Source organism: Humulus lupulus, chromosome 5 (assembly GCF_963169125.1).
Source record: "Humulus lupulus chromosome 5, drHumLupu1.1, whole genome shotgun sequence".
NCBI lineage: Eukaryota > Viridiplantae > Streptophyta > Magnoliopsida > Rosales > Cannabaceae > Humulus > Humulus lupulus.
The window spans coordinates 64,938,452-64,960,756 of record NC_084797.1 but is presented as its reverse complement, the minus strand read 5'-3'; the positions used below and the strand labels follow the sequence as shown (position 1 = coordinate 64,960,756).

Below are 22,305 nucleotides of genomic sequence, written 5' to 3'. Positions count from 1 at the left end.
ATCTTCATCGTTTGGCTGCAATAAGCTTGAGCACCAAAACCAGTCCTGGAGCCGTTTGTTCTCCACGTCGTTGCTTTTCCATGGAAACCGAAGAAGATTGACAGATGGAGCTAGCTCGGTGGTTAGTTCTCTACCCACTATTCTTGAGAATCCATGCCCACCCAAATCATCCTTCAATGAGGTATGAGATGATTTTTTTTTTTAGAAAAAAAAATTGGGTTTTTATTCAATTTGGATGATGGTTTCTCGAAAAGTTCTAAAATGGGTTTAATGGATTTTGACAATTGATTGAATCATTGATAAATCGTGTGGATTTATCAGAGTCAGAGGCTGAAGCATCACTAGATTTTTCGCTGAATGGTGCCAATGAGGCTTTGATTAGTGCTTTTCTGGTGTTACTGAGAGCCAAAGGAGAGTTTTTCGAGGAAGTAAGGTCCTTTATTCATATCAATGTGAATTTATTTATACTAGATAACTTAGTTTGTCCAGCCAGGATTTTAGACTGTTGAAAGTCTTATAACCATGTTGTTTGGATAGAAAGAAACGTTATCAATGCAATTGTTTATTTTCAAAGAAATTTTGATAGGCTGTAGGTTCTCTACTAAAGAATTTTTGGGGGTATGTTTCAAGGAAATAAGTAAAGAAATGACTTATGGATTTTAGTGGTTAAACAGATTGTGGGGCTTGCGAGGGCGATGATCAAGCATAGTTTAGAGGTAGAGGGCTTACTTGATGCAGTGGACATTGTTGGAACAGGTGGTGATGGAGCAAACACAGTTAACATTTCGATTGGAGCTTCGATACTTGCTGCAGCTTGTGGTACCAAAATTGCAAAGGTGGCATCAAATTATTGATTACTTGACATGAATGTGATCCCATACTGTAAATTGTTAGAGCTAAACTTGATTTTTTTTCCCTTTAAGCAAGGAAATCATTCAAGTTCTTTGGCATGTGGAAGTGCCGATGTATTAGAAGAGTTGGGGATAGTTATCGACCTGGAACCTGAGGTTGGTGCTGTAAAATTTATGTTTTAGATGAATAAGCTGGTAGATTAATAAGATGCTAAACTAATTTCAAATTTGTTAATGTCTTTGTCAGTAGCAGCTTCTCATCTTGTAAGAGTGTAACTGAACTAATTATCACATGGTCAATATATCTCCTGATAACAAGGAGTTTCAAGCTGTGTCAAAGAAGCAGGCATTGGATTTATGATGGCTCCAACATATCATCCAGCAATGAAGCTTGTCCGCTCAGTCAGGAAAAAGCTAAAAGTAAAAACTGTATTTAATATATTGGGCCCTATGTTAAACCCATCAAGAGTACAGTATGTTGTTGTGGGTGTCTATGCAGAAGATTTGGTAAGTTTTTTGTCAAATTTTTATAATTTTAAACTTTACATCTATCTGTTTTGTTGAATTGTGGTCTACATATGATGTTCATGGTGACTAGCATATCTAAGGCTTTTACATAAATGATGATGGAACCGTTTGTAAAACAAAAAAGATAAAGTCCACATAGGAACAAACACTAAAGATTTGAATGCCTTTTTCATTTGAGACTTGTGTTAGAATTGGAGAATTTCAGATTGTGACTTGTGATACTCTCTATCATCTAGCTCAGTCTTCTGTAATTTTAGTGTAAATCGTAAGGACCCATCTAGCTGCATGGAACCAGTTTAACTAATTAAAACAAAGTGTTTATTTTAATTTATAATGTATATCCTTTAATGCAAATAGATTAAATGGCTTATAAATTCTATATCACTATGACTTGCATGTAATTCACATTAAACAACTCTTTGACAAGCATAATCTTTTAATACCTTGTTTCATATTTCTGTGGTTCATTGAATAGGTCTTGAAGATGGCTAAAGCATTGCAGCGATTTGCATGAAATATGCATTAGTTGTTCACTCAGAGGGCTTGGATGAGATGAGCCCCCTTGGTAATGCGTCTAGTAGTTGGAAAGTTTTGACTTCCATAAGCTAATTTTTTTTATATACAAGTTTCAGTGTACATAATCTTCAAAACTACTCATAAGTTATTTGACACAGGACCTGGGCTAATCCTTGATGTTACACTATAAAAGATTGAGAAGTTCTCATTTGATCCATGTGAGAAACTTGTCGCTAGTTTTTAATTTTGTTTTCTTTTCCGTTCAAGGAAATATGCCATTTAGGCTACCAAGATGGAATTTCAGATGTTATGTTTCCACTTCAATCTGCTAACAAATCGTTGATTATGTAGTGGACTTTGGGATTCCTTGGTGTACCCTGGATGACTTGCGAGGTGGAGGCCCAGAGTATAATGTCGAGGCACTAAAGCGTGTATTGTCAGGGGAGAAAAGTTCAATTGCAGATGCATTTGTAAGTATCTCCTTAATTCTTATGACAAAGCACTAGTGCCTTAAGTTTTTTTGAGAACATAATTCATGCCAAAAACATTGGATCAGATCTTAAATGCTGAAGGGAAACCTTAATTAAAGTAACTTCACAATCTTTTTTATTTAAAAAAAAAATCTTTCACAAAGAAAGTTGTATAAATACTGGTACTATTTGTATTTAGTATAAGGGAAATATAAATATGTATGTTTGTATTTTTATGAAGGTAGATACTATTTAATGAAATCCCTTACATACTCTTTTGATTTACACATAATGTACCAACCCCTAAAAGAACATCATGAGCATTAAAATTCACAACCTAGCTATTGATATTCAAGTCCTGCTTCATTTTACGTGATACATTTGTCTTTATGGCCCAAAAAATCTCACTGGTATGGGAGCTTAATTAATTTTCAACTTCCCAGCTAATGAGCTAGCATACAATAATATTTAGGACCCATGAGTAGTAATTAGTAATAGGATTATTTTAGGGTGAGAGACACAGTGTAAGATTAAATTATCCTCTCTTTTTTTGTTTAACAAAAAAGTTTACTCTATATATTATTCTAGTCTAGATATATTTGGCTCAGCTCCCAGCACAAGGTCACATAGAGTCTAATTTTTGTATATTGCCTCTGAAATTTGTGGACTTAAGTTAAATGAGTCTCGCCATATCACTACATCTCTGCAAATTTTAATATTCACATTATCCTCATTGTTAATTTAAACGGTTTCTGACAACTCCAAGATATATATACCCAATATAAGCATTGAAAACTATCAAAAAGGATGGACCTCAGGGCATGCTGAAGCGATGGTCAGGGCGGTCCAATGAGGGTCATCCACAAAGGATGGACCTCAGGGCATGCTGCTGTCGCTCAAGTGGTAATTACCACTTGGCACCAGGGCCTCGAGGGATTAGTGGGGGTGGGGCCCCTGATACCCTCGGCTATCAAAATATATATATATATATAAGCATTGAAAACAAATTCCGCATTCATATTCTTTCACCATTATTATGTATCAAATATATTCAAAACCAATTTCTTCCATGTTACCATTAAATCTGTTTAATCTAACATCCAATAACATATATTGCGTACAAATTAAATATTGTTGGTAAAAAAGTTATTTTTCTACTTATAAAATTAGAAATTGCTTTTTGTTTGGTTTTACATTCATTATTTCATTTCATCCAAACGGTGCCCACATTTACTCTTTGGCTGAAGGGATCGCTTTGGCTCACGAGACTCAACTATCAGGCAAAGCTATCAAGACGCTCGATCATTGGATAGATGTGTCCAATGGGGTTTGAATCTTATTGTTGCCATCTCACATGCTGAACAAAGAGAAGTAGATACCTGGCACTTCATGCAAACAGCCCCTTGGCTGGGTTTACTTCCTAGTGCATATGGTCAAGTATTACATTCTCAAGATGGTGGAGATAGTCCAATTGTCAGTTTCTTTAAATCAGTCACTGCTGCAATATTATCTAAGCCAGGATGCCCAAATCCAACCTCTTTTAGCACCCTTTCAAAACAAGCAGAAGCTGCAGGTACAGAGCTGAACATTCAATATTTCGAAAGCTCATTGTATGTATATATCATCGATTCTCGGGTAGTTCAAATTGTCAAACATGTGGTTTGCTCTCATAAAGTTTGAGATTCGAGTTTTCTTGAACATCTACATAGCTATTCCTCAAATATTGTAGGGTTAGGCGGAGAGTAGTTTAAATATGCATCAATTATCAATACCCTCTTCTCATATATTTAGTTCAGTGCTCTTTTGGGGCAAGATAGTTTTAACACTCATTGCTTGCTTTCTTTGCAACATTGTTGTCATGAGACATCGTCAAGCTGTGCAGATATTAGTTTATTTGAATGTTTTCTGTGAGAAATCAAAACATTTACTCGAAACATTTTCAGCCTTCAATAATGACGATCACTTAAATTCTCCGCTTCCTAAATTGATATGCGAATCTTGCTTTTATCTGTATAGTTCATTTAAAATATTGAAGTGTCTTCCAATTGCAGATCTTTTATACAAGGAAAATATGAATACTGGAAGTGTGCTTGAATATGCCCTCGCCTTTACAAGTGCAGCATTGGATAAGTATTGTAGTAAATGGAGTGTTATTCCCAAAACAGGATTTGTTGACATTACAACTTCAAAGGATTTCTACCGAATATACAGTGGGCTTCAAATTGTAACGAAAAATTCTAAGTGGTTTTTATTTATTTATTTTTATAATGGCATATTTTTAAATTCTGAGTGTATGTGTTGCCTCATTTTTAGTTCGATTTCTTTTGAGATCGCGAAGAAATTATCTTGAAAGCCAAACTACAGATGTGAAAACATATTTATTTTTAGTATATGGCTTGTCTCAAAGTTGTTGCTTTAAGTTTTCTTGATCTTTTTGTAATCCTCTACATTTCAAACTTGTGGAAGGTTATATTTAGGTCTAGCTCCGCAATTTGGCCGAATGCAAAGTTGAGGAGACTAACAGCTTTGATACAGATCCCTGAGATAATGTCAATCAATAGCCACCACATTCATTTTAGTGCTAGAAAGTATATTACAATAATGTGTATGCAAGGACACATACATATTCATAAACAAGTTTTGACTTAGAATATTCTTTTGATAGAAAGTATATTATAAAGTTTGATAAAAAAAAATTTCTTTTTCTGGAAAAGAGAAATCAGAGGAAATTTCCATTGCTTTTATATTCGCATTTATGATTGTCCTTGGCTTTGCATTTGTGATTTTCTTTTGTTTATTTTTTTTGTTACATATTGTTTTGAAGTTGCTAAAATATTATTTATTTTAGTTTTTTAGTAGTTGAATTGAAGATAGAATGAGCGGAAATGATGATGATTATGAAAATGATGATTTGTTTTGAACATTTGAGTTGGAATATGTTTTTTTATGTTAAGTTTGAACCATTAATGAATATAGTTTATGATTTTAAGACTCGTAACAAGTAATTTCATGAATTTTATGGTTTTATTTTATCATTTAATTTTAATTTTGTATTAATCTTTTAGGTATTCATTATATTCTTTAGGTTGTGGATCGAATTGGAGAGGAGCGTTGCAAAATATTTTATGTTTTATTTACTAGATTCAACAAGTCAAGTGCAAAAGAAAATCTTATTTGGAAGGCTTTGGTGTGCTGACATTTGGAAGATCATGAATTCCTACCTTTACTTTTGAATATGCAACTGTTTAAGACTATTTTGTTGACTATTGTGAGAATGTTTTGTTTATGTTTATTAGGCAATGTTGAATATCTTAAGACTTTTGGATTATTTTTTAGATAATCTTGAATGTATTTTGACACAATTATTTGGCTATATGTGTTATGAACTACATAATTGGTACTCAAAAATATAGTTGTACAATGTTAAGGGTGTCTTAAATATATTAAATGAAGCGGCTTTGAATTAAAGAAATAAAAAATAATTATAATGTACATGTTTATATAATAATAATTCAAGCTTATCCAAATATTAGAATAATACAAAAAATGTGTTATTGTATCTTTTACAATAACACTGGTTTATAAGCATAAAATTATGTTATGCAAACTATTTTCTAGAATGCAAAAATTGTGTTATTATAAAGTGTATCATAACACTACTTTATAAGTACAAAAAAGTGTTATATAATCTACTTATAAATAGCATAATGAAATACTTATCTAATTATTAAAATAACACAACAAAAGTGTTTTCGTAGGCTATACCATAACACATGTCTATAACTATGGAAAAGTGTTATGCAAAGTGCTCCGACCTACTATAACATCACTTTCCTTAACACATCAAAAAGTTTTATGGTATATATTTGATAATACTTTTTCGGTCTTATTGAAAGTATTTTTTCTTGTAGTGGTTAAAGACGCAGCTACAAGAACTCTTAGACTTGGGTTTCATTAGACCAAGCCATTCGCCATGGGGAGCAGCGGTTCTATTTGTGAGGAAGAATGACGGAAGTATGCGGATGTGCATAGATTGCGACGAGCTGTATAAGGTGACAATTAAGGATAAGTACCCGCTACCTCAAATTGATGACTTGTTTGATCAACTAACGAGGGGCAACCGTGTTTTCAAAGATTGATCTACGGTCCGGGTATCACCAGCTCAAGGTACGGGAAGAGGATATTCCCGAGATGGCTTTTAGAACTCGTTAGGGACATTACAAGCTTCTAGTTATGTCTTTTGGTCTTACCAACACTCCAGCCGCGTTTATGGATTAATGAATAGGGTCTTTTGGACAAATTCGTCGTAGTATTCGTCGACGATATCTTGGTGTACTCAAAGGACGAAGCTGAGCACGAGGAACATTTAGGGATGACCTTGTTACTTTACGCCAAGTTTACAAAATGCGAATTTTGGCTTTCGCAAGTAGCGTTCCTCGAGCACATAGTAGCCAAGGAAAGAGTTGCTATAGACCTAACTAAATTAGAGGCTGTGAAGGATTGGCCAAGACCAAAGAACGCGTCCGAGGTAAGAATTTTTCTGGGACTAGCAGGCTATTATCGGAGGTTTGTAGAGGGTTTTTCTAAGATAGCCACTTCGTTTACCAACCTGACCCGAAAATAGCAAAAGTTCAACTGGACGGATAAGTGTGAAGAGAGCTTCCAGTTGCTTAAGGATAAGCTATGCTCAGCACCAGTACTTTGTGTACCGACACCCAACGATAAGTTTGTAGTCTACTGGGATGCGTCGAAGCAAGGGTTGGGTGGTGTGCTGATGCAGAATGACAAGATAATAGCCTATGCCACAAGGCAGCTGAAGAAATACAAGCAACCCTATCCAACACATGACATGGAGTTGGCAGCAGTGGTCCTTGCGTTGAAAATCTGGCGTCATTATCTTTATGGATAACTGTGTGAGATTTATACGGACCACAAAAGCTTAAATTATTTCTTCACACAAAAGGAGCTCAACATGAGATAGCGCAAGTGGTTAGAATTAGTAAAGGATTATGACTAAGAAATCCTAATCCACCCAGGAAAGGCAAACGTAGTTGCAGATGCGCTAAGTAGGAAGAGCTATGGAAGTCTAGCAGCATTAGCTAGGTTAGGAAAGCCGCTACAGTAGGAGCTGATTAGTGCTAGAATAGTAGTCATCGGTAAGCTGGCTAACTTGTCTATTAAGTCAAATCTGTTAGAAGAAATACGGACTGGGCAAGGGCATGATGACACATTGGTAGGACATATGGAAGCAGTTAAAGAAGGAAAGGCCATAGATTTCTCAATATCAGGGCAAAGGTTATTGAGATAAAAGGATCGGGTATGCGTGCCAAATGATCGAGGGATTAAGATGAAGATTTTAGAAGAAGCACACAATACCACATACTCAGTTCACCCAGGGTCGACCAAGATGACTCACGACATTAAGGCAATGATTGGTTGCCAGGAATGAAGAAAGATATAGCGGAATATGTGTCTAAATGTTTAGTATGTTAGCAAGTGAAAGCAGAACATCAGCGGCCTGCAGGTTTATTGCAACCACTTAATATTCCAAAATGGAAATGGGACGACATAGCCATGGATTTTGTGATAGGACTACCACGAACAAGTAAGCAGCATGACTCAGCTTGGGTAGTAGTAGATAGACTAACCAAGTTAGCTCATTTCCTGCCTATCAAGACTACGTACACAGCAGACCAATACGCAAACATTTATGTTCAGGAGATAGTACGACTGCGTGGAATCCTTAAGACTATAGTGTCTGATAGAGGATCGGTGTTTACATCGAGATTTTGGGGAAGCTTGCAGCAAGCTATGGGTACCAAGTTAATTCTTAGTACGACATTGCATCCTCAGACTGGCGGTCAGTCCGAGCATACCATACAGATTTTAGAAGATATGTTGTGCTCTTGTGTACTTGATCATGGAATAAGTATTTGTCGCTGATAGAATTCTCCTACAACAATAGCTACCAGTCAAAGATCGGGATGGCACCTTACGAGATACTTTATGGAAGGAGGTGTCGATCACCGTAGCATTGGGACAAGGTAGGAGAAAGGCAACTACTTGGACCCGAAGCTGTTAGAGAAGCTCAGAATGCAGTAGCGCTGATTAGGAAGCGTATGCTCGCTGCTCAAAGCCGTCAGAAAATTTATGCGGATGCCAAGCAGCGTATTGTGGAATTTAAAGTCGAAGATCAAGTCTTCTTAAAGATATCTCCTATGAAAGGTGTGAAGCGATTTGGGAAGAAAGGAAAGCTTAGTCCCAGGTTTATAGGTCCTTTTGAGATATTCAACAAAGTGGGAGCAGTTGCATATAGATTAGCCCTACCGCCAGCCCTAGCAGATAGTCACAATGTGTTCCACATCTTGATGCTGCGTAGATATGTGTCAAACCCATCTCACCTCCTCAATTATGATACGATAGCACTCCAGAAAGACTTGAGCTACGATGAACGGCCGGTTAGCATCCTAGATAGAGGGATGAAGGAATTACGGTCTAAGAGTATTCCAATAGTCAAAGTCCTATGGAGTAATAATTCTGAACGGGAGGCAACGTGGGAGTTGGAGGAGGACATGCAAGCTTGGTATCCGAAATTGTTTGGTAAGTAAATTTCGGGGAAGAAATTCTTTGTAGTAGGGGAGAATTGTAGAGTCCCAGAATGTTTACTTAGCTAGCTAGATAGTTAGTAGTAGTTTGTAGTATTTTAGATTTCGTAGATTTTGGTTCAAACTGGGACTTAGTTGGACATTCGTAGCAATAGTTATGGATTTTATAAGTTTAACCTATAGTTTAGAAATATTAATTATAACATAAGGTTTCATTTTTTTTAGTAGTTATGATTATTATAGTATAGTATAGGTTTATGATATTAGTAGTCTTGTTTGGGGAAAAGGGGGTGATTTCATAAGAATAAATTAATTATGAAATTATTAAAAAACTGTTATGGATCGAGCCTACATAAAGCCCAAAAGCCCAATAAGATTTTGGGCTTAGTAAATTCGAAATCATCCAAGGGATTAAGAGTTTTTTATTTTATGGTTAGTTAAGATATTTGTGGATTAGGTTGTTATTTAGATAATTAAATAGATATACTACAACTTTAGGGTACAGTAACTTCCGACCTATTTTTGACCCAGTTATATTATGAATTTCAAAAAATAGTATTTCTCGAAAGTTGTAGATAATTGAATTAGATTTCGAACGGTATAAAGATAAACTATATCGGAATCATACAACTCTAGTTATATTGATTTTACTACAGGAGAGTTTAGAGTTACGAGATTTAGGAAGTTAGAAGTTAGGATTCTATTTTATTTAAATTTTAAATTTGGATTATAGTTAGAATGAAATTAAGTATTTATTTTTTAATTATAAAAAAAAAGTTCTAGAAACTCTAGAACCTTCCAGAACCACTAAGAGCATGACACTTGTCATAATCATGTTTATTTAAGGATTTAATTATAAAAGAAAGTTCTATAAACTCAAGAATCTTCCAGAACCACTAAGAGCATGACACTTATCATAATCATGTTTATTTAAGGATTTAAGTATTTTTGTAATAGGATAGTTTCACTTCTCAAACTCTATAAATAGGACCTAGTGCTCAGCCACTTTCTTCATTCTTCAAGCTGTGTTCAGAGCCTTCAAGCAGCTAGGATTTCTATAGAGTGATACACTTGGGTTTTGGGGAATAAAAGCTTTATTGTCTTAAGCTTTATAAACACTTAGGTAGTGAGATAAAATGTATTTTCGATATTGAAGTTTAGATCGGTTCTAGTTCATCCAAGGTAATATTATTCATAAGTTCTATTCTTTATGATTCCTTAGTTTTCCTTAAGTCTCTTTCAGATCCTAACTTCTGCTTATGGTTTAGTGGTTAGGTGTTTAAGTTCTTTGATCTAAGGATCTTCTCGGTAAGTTTCCTCTTTGATGATTTAGTTTCCATTTCATCTCTTTTCTTTAGAAACTCACCATTCTTAATTTTGGTTTTAGGAGTGTTCTAATCCCGCTCTTGTTCTCAAATATCTCGGTTTTGGTAAGGAAAATAGGATATATTTTATGTGTTTATATGTTATGATATGTTTATGTTATGATAAGTATATGATTAGTATGTTTTTCAGTTGTTTGGGCACATGACTTGCTTAGACAAGCAAGCCCCAAGAATTTATGATTGGGCATATGACTTGTTAAGATAACAAGCCCCAAGAATGGATGATTGGGCATATGACTTGCTTAGATAAGGAAGCCCCAAGAAGTTATATTGGGCATATGGCTTGTTTAGCTAACTAGTCCCAATAGTTTATATTGACCATTAATGTTATAGTCATATGTTTTATAGTATATGAATATGATGTAGTCTTATGTTTATGATATATGTTGTATGTTGACAATAGATTTTCCTTACTGGGTGTTAGGCTCACTCCTTTATTTTAGTTTGATGCAGGAGAATGAATATGGAAGGTGGAAGGATTCTTGGTAGCTTGGCTTGTGTGTTGAGGATGAATGGAATGGATGGGTTGCGTGTCGATCGAGGATGACGTTTATTTTAGTCTTTTAAAATTATGTTTTGATGAAATTCTGGAACTAGTTTTTTTAAAGTTATGTTTTATGTTTCGTAAACAATGGGATCCCATACCATATCTCATTTTATTTTATATTTTTACTCTATTTTGTATTAGTACAATATTTTGGGTTTTCAATAAATGTATGTCATTTCTTATGATTGTATCAAAATAGTAGCTATGTCTAGTAGTTTTAATGGTCCAAGGTCTTATAAATAGTTGGGTCATTACAATATGTATGATCCTGGCTGATATAAATAATTTTTTGAAATCCCCTCCCCTACCTTCCACTGCGTATTTTGATATTTTTCTATTTAATAACAACAACTAGTGCCCCAGAAACCCTAAACTTTCCAAGGGCACAACCGCGCCAGGTGTCTCGAAACACCAATATTCTGATTTTTGTGCATTCAAGTGAGAATTTTGGGGTCTATCTTGGGGACCCATTTGTGGGCTCGGGGGACATTTTCCCTAGCGAGTTAGAGGGATTTAGAGGACCCGATAGTTGAAGTTTGAATTTCGAGTACGTAATTAGATTTAGGATTCTAATTAGCATACAACACTTGTTGTGACTAGGATTTTCGAGGGGCTCAGGAGAGGATCGCACTCGAGGTCGTTTCGCCTCCATCACAAGACCCGAGGTAAGAAAACTGGCATATGCACATAGATTAGGGAATTGGCCCTGATAGTGACATGAAAATGGTTATGACCGCACATTTGGACATTTAGCTAGGGTTATGTACCATTTTCGTGTATCTTTTTTTGTTGCATCTGATTGCATTATAATTATTTGTGATTGATCGACATGGGCCATATTTGGCGATAATTATGCGGAATATAGGTCGTGATGGCAGGGCCACTATGAGAGTGTTGTACACACTTCCTCGACATAGGTCGTAAGCTTGACGCCCCAGTGATGTTCCTTGCTCGGCATAGGCCGTGTAAATGGTTTATATGTTGAAATGTGGTTGTTTATAATTTCTGACGGTGCTATTTATTGTTTATGTTTAATTGGATGTTTATTATGCCATGTTGGGTTTTCTTGCTGGGCCTTGCTCATGGGTGTGCTCTATGGTACAGGTAAGGGCAAGGGGAAAGTAGACCAGCAATGAGTTAGAGGGCTTTGGAGTGGCGCATACATGTTCAGTCAGGATATCCGAGGGACTTAGAGTAAAAGTCCACTTTTGTCGCCTAGGCTGACCCGACTATTTTTGAGAACGTTAAATGTAATTATGTTTTATTTAAAAAAAATTTGGGATCCCTTGTAAACGTTTAAAGTTTTAATGAAAAGTTAATCCTTTTGACCACATTTTTAGTACCTAAACCTTTAATTAACTCTAATTACACTTTTGAGTCCAAATGACTCTCTTAACGAGTTAAGCACTATTTTAAACATTTAATGTAACGTCCCGTAAAATCTCTTAACATAATTTGCGAAAAAATATAACCATTTTCTAAAAATAAGGTAACCGAAAATCCATATAAAAAAACTTTTCAAAACATGCAAGAGTTCAGAAGTATGCGCATACTTAAAAGTAGATTACAATGTCATAATTTTAAAACATTCAACAAGCCAAAAATAATTTCTTAGTTATCATATGGGTTCTAGTCCCAAAAACATAAATTCCCAAAAGGTCAGTCCACATGTACATCCTCGTAGATAAACTCCAGCGTTCACTGATCCACTTTGCCTTTGAGCTTACCTACAACACAAAACAACTTGGTAAGCAAAACGCTTAGTAAGAACAACTTCACAAACATAACCACATAAACGAAGCAAGAACTTAAACTAACTGTAACTAGGCAGATAACCAACAAAGAATAGGATTCTGATGAAACCGAACCCTAACATACAATTTAAGAACATGCAAACGTCTTGGAAAACTTATGGTCATGCCTCATAACCAAAATTCATATTCTAAAAGTACAATTGCACGCAGAAAATCCCAGAGCATACATATAGACTTAACTGGTGACATACATACTTACTTACTCAGTCATATCTTAACATACATACTTACTTATTCATTCATATCTTAACATACATACTTACTTAGTCATCTTAACATACATATTTACTTAGTCATTCACATCTTAACGTGCATACATACTTAGTCATTCATATCTTAACGTACATACATACTTAGTCATGCATATCTTAACTTACATACACTTAGTCATTCATATCATAACGTACATACATACTTAGTCATTCATACCTTAACATACATACTTACTTAGGGTTCCGGAAGAACCTTCAACATAACTTAGCATATCTTAACATATCTTACCATAGTGTCGACGGGTGTAAACTAGTTACACCGGTTACCCAGACTCCTAGAAGAATTCAGCATACTTTCTTAGTCATGGAGATTTGATTCCGAAATTAACTTACTTACGTGTCACTGGGTTTAACTGGACTCTTATGTCACAGGTGTTAAACCGGACTTCTTATATGTTGCAGTGGCCAACCGACCTTATTTACATAGTCACCAGTGGGAAAGTGGTTTCTTACTTAGTTCCCGATAGCTAGCCGGAGTTCGTAGTCATCGCGGTAGCTAGCCAGAATACTTACCTTAGTCATGATTGTGAGAACCCTTTAGGACCATGGTCTTGAGTAAACCTTCTAAGACTAGTTAAAATTATTAGCTTATAACTTAGTTATCTAAACTAGTCATTAACGTGTGTAGCCAAACATATCATAAGTTGTCTTACTTAGCGCTATCTCGTGGAAACCTTCTATCCAGACGCGAGCCTTCCCACTTAGATAACACTGTAGTGAAACCACATAGTGACTCGGATTAATTATGGAAATTATCTAAGATTTTTCATTCGTAATTTGGGCATTGAAATTCTAATACTTAGTTCTTATCATGCATTAGCGTTTAGAATTTTTTATTCTTAAGCGTCGGGGAAAACTGGTTTACATAACCAGTTTAAAGGTAGGGTCCTTAGTTATCTTAGTCCCTAAGGCGTACCCTTGAGTATTTGTAATTGTTAATGAGCCCGCGTAGCCTTAAGTCTAGTAGTAACGGGGTCTACTACCCGTTTTTGCAAGTTTTGTAAAAACGCCATTAATTCATCTTGTTAAGAAAATACTCATTTTTATCTCTTATTAGAAAATACCATCAAGATACCCCTCTTAGGGAGAATTAGTTACAAATTCGTATTCTTTTTAATTTCTTAAATTATTTTGAGAAATAAAACCTTAAATAAATACCCTTTTAAAAAGTGATAATCCTCTAGAAGGATTATTTGGTCTATTTTTAATTAAATCATATTTAGTGTTTAGTTTTGAAAAGTGGGCAATTGGACCCATTAATTATTTTTAAGAAAACTTTTTTAATTAATTTAAGGAACATTCTCTAACCAAGTTAAAATGATTTAAAGTCCATTAGCAACAAAATTTGTGAATAAATAGGTTTTGTAGAAATTTGTTATAAAAGAACCTAATATTTTCCAAGTGTTGGAAAACTGTCCTTTTTGTGACAAAGTCCCAACTTTGGAGAACGCCGCCATTTCCAAACTATTTACTGTTTGGGCATAAAATTTTACGGGTTGAAACCTTGCTATAACAAAAATAATCTTACCTAACTTTAGCTCAAAAGGAGCTCTCTTCACAGTGAAACTTGTTCACAAAAACCCTTACTTAAACTAGCCAGTTTTTGCAAAATTCCAGTTTTGAACCCCCAATTTTTAAAATTCATAACTCCGAAACTACAAGGAATTTTTATAAATTGTTTCATGGGCTTAATATTCAATATGTCTAAAACACTCAATAAATATTTCAGCCAAAAATAATAATACTTACCCATTCAACTAACTGTTCAAATTTTAAGGTCGGAACTGCCAAATCCTAATCTAGCTTGCACTAGATTCCCAAAATCCTCATAACTTGATTTATATAAAATGTTTTTCATTGGTTCAAGATGTTAAAAATATGTAATCTTTCTAATCCTCTAAATTACACTCCTACCACTACTTTTTTTAATAAGAAACAAGGCTTTAGAAATTCCAAAAGGCCAAAATGGTCATTTTGCTACTATAAATTTCCTGCACACTTTTGCATAGTTTCATGAAATAAAACCTTATAATAAAATTTTAAATAGGATAAAGTGTGACACCATGAATAAAATAAATTCATGGTCATAAATTTAAATGATACTTTAATTAAATTATGTAATTTCCCACTAAAGACTATTCATACCACTTAAGTGACATTCCTTAATAAATGTCTCTACATTCTAATTTTTTCAATTCATGAGAGACATACTTTATTAAATTATTTTATTTTATCTTCCTTATTTTATGCCCAATAATAATATTTTCCATAATTAACCAAATTCTTAAAAATATGCAAACCGAAAATTTCTCGGTTAGGATTTTTTTTTACTCGATTAAAAATCAAGAGTCTTGTTGAGGCCGGAAATCTCATAATTTCCATAAGGACTAACATTAAATTTGTATCCATTTTTCATAATATTATGCATAACATCACGAACTTCTTGTAACATAAAATGTTCCTTTGAAATAATATATAATACAGGGAATTAAAATACCCGAAACTAAGGTTTACCCAGTGCCCTAAACGCGAGGCGTTACATTTAATTTATATCATATTTAAAAAAATTCAATAATTAAATAAATTAACCAGGCTCACCCTCCATGTGTTGGCCCTAACCCTAGGGCACCATTCAACGGTTGAATGTTGCCCAACAAATCCCTATTTTTTAGCCTTTATCTTTTATTAAATTAATTCTTTAAATTATTTGAATTTGAAAAATAAATTATCTTGTTTTATTTTTATTAGAAAAATGAAATGTTTAATAGTTGGTTAAGATCTTATCTTACGTTTAAATAATTATTTGAATTTGATTCTTTTAATTATTTAAATTCAACTAAATTAAAATAAAAATAAAAATGATTATTTAATTAAAAATTAGTTTTAATTAAATAAATTAATTGGAAAATTAGTTTCTAATTAATTATTTGGGCCTAATTGATTGCTAAGAATTATGAAGATTGACCTATGAGAAGAAAAGGAATTTGGAGTTTTGAAAAACAACTAAAACCCATTTTATAATTTAAATTTCTATTTTTCAATGGTGTAAATTTAGAAATGCCCAATAGTACCCGATTCATCATTTATTTTTTATTTATTCATTTATTGTATTTATTTAAAGAAATCTTAATTGATGTTTGATTGACAGCATGATCATGCATTAGTCTATTACATGTCATACATGAAAACACCACACAATTTTGATTAGTCATGCATCTTTTAGAAACATGATTATCTAGGATTGTCTTATATGTTTCTATATGAATTGTTTTCACGTTTTGGTGAAATCAATTGCATGTAAACTGTTAAGTCTTAAATTAGTTAAAACTTGGTAAATCACACCATAATAACGGCAATAGTTATTATAGGCCTTTAAAATAACCAACTTTATTTAAAAGATGCTTTAGTAAAGTTAGCTAATGTAATAGGTAATTATTTAGATCATTTTTATTATAGAAACATACTCTTTTATAATTGTATGATTTGTGTAATTAATTACATTCATATGGTTATTAATAAACTAGTAATTAATTAAGAATTAATTGATTAGTTTAATAAACACGTATATTATAAAATAGTAAGTGGAAGAAGGTTAACATCTCAATGTGACTTATGTTCTCCATTGTTAGTACAACACCGTGAAATATGATTAGGGCCTCGAGGCGGCTTTGTTTCCGTCCCCCTAAGGAAGGTTTCTGGTCATATTAATATCAAGGTTGACTTTTTACAAAGATGGGAAAGAGTGATGTATTTTAAGTTTGACCAACCCTAAGGAGGATTTCTCTAAGTTAAGTAATAAATTATGAAATAATGGGTTACGCTTACAAAGATACAATTAAGCTTTTGTAGTGGATAATTGTATCTTGACCAAACGAGCAATACTTTATTTTTAAAAGAGAAAATATAATTTATTTTGAGTTTTAAATAATTAAGATAAGAATGTCTTATAAACTGTCTGAAATTAACTTGACCGACCCTAAGGCGGCACTTTAATTATCAGGTAGTTTTATCATGGAATAGTAAATGTTAAGCTTATGTGCTTTAATTGTTGCATTCATGCATCATGTTTACTTTCCATTATTTTTTATATGTATTTTTAATCAATAATATTTCTACTCATGAAATCAACATTATAACTCAATTCAAGTGTTATAAATTGAATGATGATAATGATTCTCTCTGGATGACAAACTTAGGACTTTGGTCTATGTTTTTAAGAATGTAAAAATGGATTACGTGAGGAATATCCTCACGTACCTGAACCAACGTAATCCCTGAAGGTTAAAGACAAGTATTTGAATTGTATTACATCTAATGATATTATTTGTCGCTACATGAACGAAAGCATGGGTGATGCGCATAAACAATTCTTCAAAGGATAGAAATATACATGTCGAATATGGAATTCTATACATAAGATGTAAGGAGGCATGCAAGATTTCTGGAATGAATCTATTGAACACCTAAGCTTTAAAAGGCATAATCAACTCATTCTGAAAAGAAAGGAATACATAGGAACTTGCTTCCACTGTGGAGTTGATGGTCACTGAAAAAGAAAATAAAATGTGATAAGTATCTCAATGACATTAAGAAGAAAAGGAAGGTAAATTTATTTACTTGTCCTTTAAGCATGCATAGTAAAAGACGATATGTCATCCTGGATGTTAGATTCTAGAGCCATTAACCTTGTTTATTCTTCTTTACAAATACATGAGTCTTCAAGGGAGCTTGGTGGTGGCAAGATGACGATGAGGTTTGGAAGTGGAGTGCTCGTGGCAGAAAGAGCATTGGAAACAGTCCATTTATATTTTGGGAAAAAATTTCCTATTTTGAATAACATTTATTTTACTCCTGGTTTTTCGAAAAACTTAGTTTCTTTATCTATGTTGCATGAACAATCTTTTGACATTTCTTTTGATAATAATTCGATTGTTATTTCAAAGAATGGTTTCAAGATTTGTGAAACGGAATAAACAAACAAATTGTATATGCTCAATCCAAATGAACGACCATCAAATAACTCTGAGTTATTCAAAGTAGTTAAACCGAAAGGGAATAAAAGACAAAAAGTTTCAAAAGAGGATGACACATATCTATGGCATATAAGGCTTGGTCATATTAGTCTAGAAAAAATAAACCAGTTAACAAAAGAAGGACCATTGAGAGAACAAACTATTGGAACTCTTCCGGTTTGTGAGTCTTGTCTAGAAGGGAAAATGTAGAGTCCAAGAACTTTACTTAGCCAGTTACATAGTAGTAGTAATAATAATAGCTAGTAGTAGTTATAGTATGTTTATTATTGTGGATTTTGGTTCAACCCGGAACTTAGTTGGAAACTCCTAGCAATAGTTATGGATTTTATAAGTTTAACCTATAGTTTAAGAATATTAATTATAACATAAGGTTTGATTAATATTTCTGGTTATTAATATGATAATTATTATAACCTAAGGTTTAGAGAGAGCCAATAAGAATATGACACTTGTCATGAGCATGGTTATTCCTAAGGTATCAATAGAGCCAATAGGATTATGACACTTGTCATATGCATGATTATTAAGGAATTATTATTTTAATGATAAAATAAGGGAAATATAAGACTGAGTCTTCACCAGAATCTGTTAGGAGCATGACATTTGTCACAATTTTATTTATTTGTGGATTAGGTTGTTATTTAGATAATTAAATAGATTTTTCGTAACTTTAGGGTACTGTAAATTACGATCTATTTTTTACCCAGTTATGTTATGAATTTCAAAAAATATTATTTCTAGAATGTTGTAGATAATTGAATTAGCTTTCTAACGGTATAAAGATGGTCTAAATCGAATTCATACAGCTTCAGTTATGTTGATTTTACTGCAGGTGAGTTTAGAGTTATGAGATTTAGGGAGTTAGAAGTTAGGATTCTATTTGTTTTTATTATTTTTGTTTTTAATTTTAAAAATCAAGCTTTGACTCTTTAAATCTCTCTCTGAACAATTTGACCAAGTCCTAAGCCTTTGACGGAAGAATATTCAAATATTTTTAATTAAATTCATTATTTTTATTCAAAGCCAAAAAGAAGATTTTTATTCCTAGAACTCTATAAATAGGACCTAGCACTAAGCATTTTCATTCATTCTTCAAGCATTGATCAGAGCCTTCCAGGTGCTAGTGAGACTATAGAGTGATAATCACTTGGGTTGGGATTATAAGCTTTATCATTCTAAGCTTATTAGACACTTGGGAAGTAAGGTTCATAGTGTGTATTTCGGTTTCGATGTGTAGTTCGGTCATAGCAATTTCAAAGGTATTCATATTCTTCGTTCCTTTTATCTATTGTTTCATTAGTTCTTATAGTTTTTATCTACTCAATTCCTAACTCGGTCTTCTCTATTCTTGGTTAGGCATCTAAGTTCTTCGAACTTGAGATTTCTTGTTGGTAAGTATCTTCTCGATGGTTTAGTTCATTCCTCTTCATCTCTTTCTTTTAGAAAACTCACCTCTCTATTAATGGTTTTTAGGAGTGTTCCAAAATCCTGACCTTGTTCTCATCATCCTGGTATTTTGGTAAGGAAAATAGGATAGTTCTTATGTTATATGTGATATGTGTTATGTTTTTATGTGTATGATATATGTATGTTTGGGGCTTATAGTTGTTATATAGCAAACTCTATCACATTTATGTTTTGGGGCTTATAGTTGCTATATAGCAAACCCCAATAGTTATATGTTTTTGGGGCTTATAGTTGCTTGACTAGCAAACCTCATTGTAGTCTGAGGTTTATATTACATGGGTTGAATTATGATATATGTGTTATAGTATATGATAGATGTTCATAGTTTATGTGTATGATTATGTTTCATGCTTGTAGTAGATTTTCCTTGCTGGGCATTAGGCGCATTCATTTATGTTTTATATGTGCAAGAAAATAGTTATGGTGGCGGGAAGATTCTTGGCAGCTTGGGAATGTGTATTGAGGGAGAATGAAATCGGTGGACTGCGCGAATGATTCGAGGATGAAGTTGTTTAAGTCTTTTAAATTATGATTTTTATGTATTTCCGCACTTAATATTGTAACCATTTTATTTAAGATTTAAGTTATGCTCTATTTTATTTTCAAAACAATGGGATCCCATATCCTACTATAAATTTTATATATTTTAACTCTTTACAGTTTTAATAAAGTTATGGTTATTTCATATATATGTTTTCTTAAGATTAGTGTCTGTGTATAGTAGTTATTAATGGTCCAAAGTCTAGAATAGTTGGGTTGTTACAGTTGGTATCAAAACAACGATCCATTTACCTGAAGTTCTCCTTGATACACACGCTCAAGCTCTGAATCTAACCGCCAATGTAAGTTGTTTATGTTATAGTTGTTATGATTATGTGTTTAGTTAACATTTTAGCCCATATGTTTTCAGTTAAGAATATTTGTAAATTAGTTTATTTTTTCGTTATATATTTTATTTATTATCTTTGCATTTATGATTGTACATAGTGAAAAAAAAAATTCCAAATAAATATCATATTTTTTTTAATGACATGTATGAGTTTGATTTTTTTTCTACAATCATAATAAATAATAAATTTAATAAAGAATGACCAAGTTCGGTGAGGGTGGATAGAAATCAATGGACCGGGTTCTATGTTGAGAGTTTAGAGGGCCATAGTAGTGGAAACGATTTTACTGATCCCAGCCCTCCCTCAATATGGTTAACTTTGGAACAACAACGAGTTTCGAGCCTGAGAATTAAGTCATATAGGATGATTAGAAACAGACTTAGTAAATTATAAAGATGGCTTATTTTTCTAAGTTTAGAAACAGACCCTAATCATAAAGAAGGCTTACATAATTTTTTCATAAGAAATCATAATTTATAGGTCCGAGTTATGTTTGCTTAGATTAAGTTTTGCCTTAGAGCCTATTAGGGTAAGTTCTAACATGTTCTCGACTGTTAGAACTTTGTTGAAGATGTCGCTCAGAAGATTTGCTCGCAACAACGCCAATGCCTCAAGCGTTGCTCCTAAAACTTATGAAGCCCCTCTAGTTCGCATAAGGGGAAGGCGTGCAACCAATGCTGCTGCTAAAGAAAGAGCGTCGTCACCACCGGTTAACAACACTGCAGAAATTGCAAGACTACGACAACAAGTGGAGGAATTACTACAGCAACAGCGACATCAGACTCAGCCTCCACCTCAGCCGCAACCACAGCCTCAGCAGATGGCTCAAGTACCCCATCAAGTAGGTCCTTATGGGGCATGGCCAATGGCAAACTATGCGACATACCTAGCTCAGCACATGGAGCCAATCTACGAGTGGTTTCATAAGCAACACGCTCCAAACTTTGAAGGGACAACAGACCCCTTTGAAGCAGAAAAATGGCTCAGAAATGTAGAGCTAATCCTAGCGCATTTGAATCTCAGCAACGCGGACCGCATATCCTACATTTTGTCTCTGCTTAAAAAGGATGCTAGAATATGGTGGGACTTAGTTCAACTGACTAACGATGTCGCCACCATGATATGGACAAGATTTGTGGAGTTGTTCCACAAGAAGTATTACAACTCGGCAGTCATCGCTACAAGGGTCGAGGAGTTCGCTAGTTTGAAGCAGGGCAACTTAACGGTAGAAGAATATGCTCGGCAGTTTGAAAGATTAGCCAAGTTTGCACCATAGTTGGTTCCAACTGACTTTATGAGGGTGACCAAGTTCGTTAGAGGACTTAGACCAAATATTAAATTAAGTGTTAAGCTAGCAAACCCGGGAAATAATACCTATGCCAATGTTCTAGAAACAGAAATATAAGTAGAAAGGATTCAGAAGAATGTTAGTAAGGAGAAGAGGGATTAAACGATGGTTCAAGACCAAAGTCTTTGCCTTGACCCAGGGAGGAACCCATGCTAGTAACAAGCAGTTACAGGTCAGATTCCTATCCTCGATAGTATATGTTCTAGTATCGCTTGATTTGGGAGCAATATACTCGTATATCTCGTTAGGAATGATAGAGAAATTAGACAAACCTTGTAGAACTAGGTTTCTGACATAGTTGCCTTCGGGTGAAGTAGTCCTATCATCACAGATAGTACGAGGCGTACCGATCAAAATTGAGGATGTAGTACTAGAAGGAGACCTGATAGAACTGGAGATTAAAGATTTTGACATGATATTAGGAATGGACTGGCTAGCAAGGCATGGCGTAGCCATCGATAGAAGACATAATCAAGTGATGTTCGAGACTCCTAACGGTCAGAAACGATGCTATATGGGAAAAGTTTTAGGACTACATATGCCACTTATTTCATCACTCAAAGCTCAGAGGATGATAGA

At 33.9% G+C, this 22,305-nt stretch overlaps 1 long non-coding RNA gene across 2 annotated transcripts; it reads left to right on the top strand.

Annotated features, from left to right (window-relative positions):
* The first annotated feature begins 749 nt into the window (after positions 1–749).
* Positions 750–4,343, top strand: LOC133777409 (uncharacterized). Of its 2 annotated transcripts, XR_009868547.1 has the most exons (6): positions 750–836; positions 928–1,007; positions 1,102–1,358; positions 1,855–2,113; positions 2,247–2,365; positions 3,613–4,343. It is a non-coding gene; the product is annotated as an uncharacterized LOC133777409 (long non-coding RNA). The 2 variants fall into 2 exon arrangements; XR_009868546.1 differs by lacking the exon at positions 750–836 and having other exon boundaries at positions 921–1,007; positions 1,099–1,358.
* Positions 4,344–22,305: the final 17,962 nt, after the last annotated feature.